Below are 2500 nucleotides of genomic sequence, written 5' to 3' on the forward strand. Positions count from 1 at the left end.
AGGCGGGGGGGCCCTCGCCCGGCCCGCGGAGTCCGATTGAACACCCCCCAGGTCGGGCAGGCTCGCTCTGTTGAGCGCATGGAGGTTGACATAGAAAATAATCCAACACGTGGAGCTCCAGGCGGGGGGGCCCTCGCCCGGCCCGCGGAGTCCGATTGAACACCCCCCAGGTCGGGCAGGCTCGCTCTGTTGAGCGCATGGAGGTTGACATAGAAAATAATCCAACACGTGGAGCTCCAGGCGGGGGGGCCCTCGCCCGGCCCGCGGAGTCCGATTGAACACCCCCCAGGTCGGGCAGGCTCGCTCTGTTGAGCGCATGGAGGTTGACATAGAAAATAATCCAACACGTGGAGCTCCAGGCGGGGGGGCCCTCTCCCCCCCCGGTGAGTCCGCTCACAGTGCCCCTATGTCGGGCAGGCTCATTGCAATGTGCGCATGGAGGTTGACTTAGAAAATATTTGAGAGTGACATGAGCTCCAGGCAGACACCGACTCATCGCCCGTGGGGTGTCCGACGAGCCCTCACCAATCTTGGATTAATGTTTGGCGAGGCTCCCCTGATCAGCTCTGGAGGTGGCAAGTTCTGAAAAAGTGGTTTCTGAAAATGTGCCCCTTGTATTTTGTGAAACCAGGGGTAACCTAGCGAGTAGGCAAACTCATCCCCTGACTGGGGGGATCAACTTTTACCTACTACAGCGCCCCTAATGGCCAAAAGTGGTACTGCTCCCCCTGGTAGCCTAACCCATTGAAATGAATGGGAAAAATTAATTTAGGCTACCAGGGCTTTGGGCTACCAGGGCTTTGGGCTACCAGGGCTTTGGGCTACCAGGGCTTTTTGCTACCAGGGCTGTGGGCTACCAGGGCTTTGGGCTACCAGGGCTGAGGGCTACCAGGGCTATTATAGGCGGCCACCACTGCACTAGTGGCAGCCCGGGGAAGGTGCCTGTTGCTCGGATATGCTTTTACGCACGTCGGCCTCTGCGCCCTGGAGCTTTTTTATGCTACCAGGGCTATTATAGGCGGCCACCACTGCACTAGTGGCAGCCCGGGGAAGGTGCCTGTTGCTCGGATATGCTTTTATGCACGTCGGCCTCTGCGCCCTGGAGCTTTTTTATGCTACCAGGGCTATTATAGGCGGCCACCACTGCACTAGTGGCAGCCCGGGGAAGGTGCCTGTTGCTCGGATATGCTTTTACGCACGTCGGCCTCTGCGCCCTGGAGCTTTTTTATGCTACCAGGGCTATTATAGGCGGCCACCACTGCACTAGTGGCAGCCCGGGGAAGGTGCCTGTTGCTCGGATATGCTTTTACGCACGTCGGCCTCTGCGCCCTGGAGCTTTTTTATGCTACCAGGGCTATTATAGGCGGCCACCACTGCACTAGTGGCAGCCCGGGGAAGGTGCCTGTTGCTCGGATATGCTTTTACGCACGTCGGCCTCTGCGCCCTGGAGCTTTTTTATGCTACCAGGGCTATTATAGGCGGCCACCACTGCACTAGTGGCAGCCCGGGGAAGGTGCCTGTTGCTCGGATATGCTTTTACGCACGTCGGCCTCTGCGCCCTGGAGCTTTTTTATGCTACCAGGGCTATTATAGGCGGCCACCACTGCACTAGTGGCAGCCCGGGGAAGGTGCCTGTTGCTCGGATATGCTTTTACGCACGTCGGCCTCTGCGCCCTGGAGCTTTTTTATGCCACCAGGGCTATGTTAGGCGGCCACCACTGCACTAGTGGAAGCCCGGGGAAGGTGCCTGTTGCTCGGATATGCTTTTACGCACGTCGGCCTCTGCGCCCTGGAGCTTTTTTATGCCACCAGGGCTATTATAGGCGGCCACCACTGCACTAGTGGAAGCCCGGGGAAGGTGCCTGTTGCTCGGATATGATTTTACGCACGTCGGCCTCTGCGCCCTGGAGCTTTTTTATGCCACCAGGGCTATGTTAGGCGGCCACCACTGCACTAGTGGAAGCCCGGGGAAGGTGCCTGTTGCTCGGATATGCTTTTACGCACGTCGGCCTCTGCGCCCTGGAGCTTTTTTATGCCACCAGGGCTATGTTAGGCGGCCACCACTGCACTAGTGGAAGCCCGGGGAAGGTGCCTGTTGCTCGGATATGCTTTTACGCACGTCGGCCTCTGCGCCCTGGAGCTTTTTTATGCCACCAGGGCTATTATAGGCGGCCACCACTGCACTAGTGGAAGCCCGGGGAAGGTGCCTTTTGCTCGGATATGCTTTTACGCACGTCGGCCTCTGCGCCCTGGAGCTTTTTGATGCCACCAGGGCTATTATAGGCGGCCACCACTGCACTAGTGGCGGCCCGGGGAAGGTGCCTTTTGCTCGGATATGCTTTTACGCACGTCGGCCTCTGCGCCCTGGAGCTTTTTTATGCCACCAGGGCTATTATAGGCGGCCACCACTGCACTAGTGGCGGCCCGGGGAAGGTGCCTTTTGCTCGGATATGCTTTTACGCACGTCGGCCTCTGCGCCCTGGAGCTTTTTTATGCCACC

This window comes from Filicampus tigris, unplaced genomic scaffold, assembly GCF_054856515.1.
Source record: "Filicampus tigris isolate MCC_2025a unplaced genomic scaffold, RoL_Ftig_1.0 HiC_scaffold_26, whole genome shotgun sequence".
NCBI lineage: Eukaryota > Metazoa > Chordata > Actinopteri > Syngnathiformes > Syngnathidae > Filicampus > Filicampus tigris.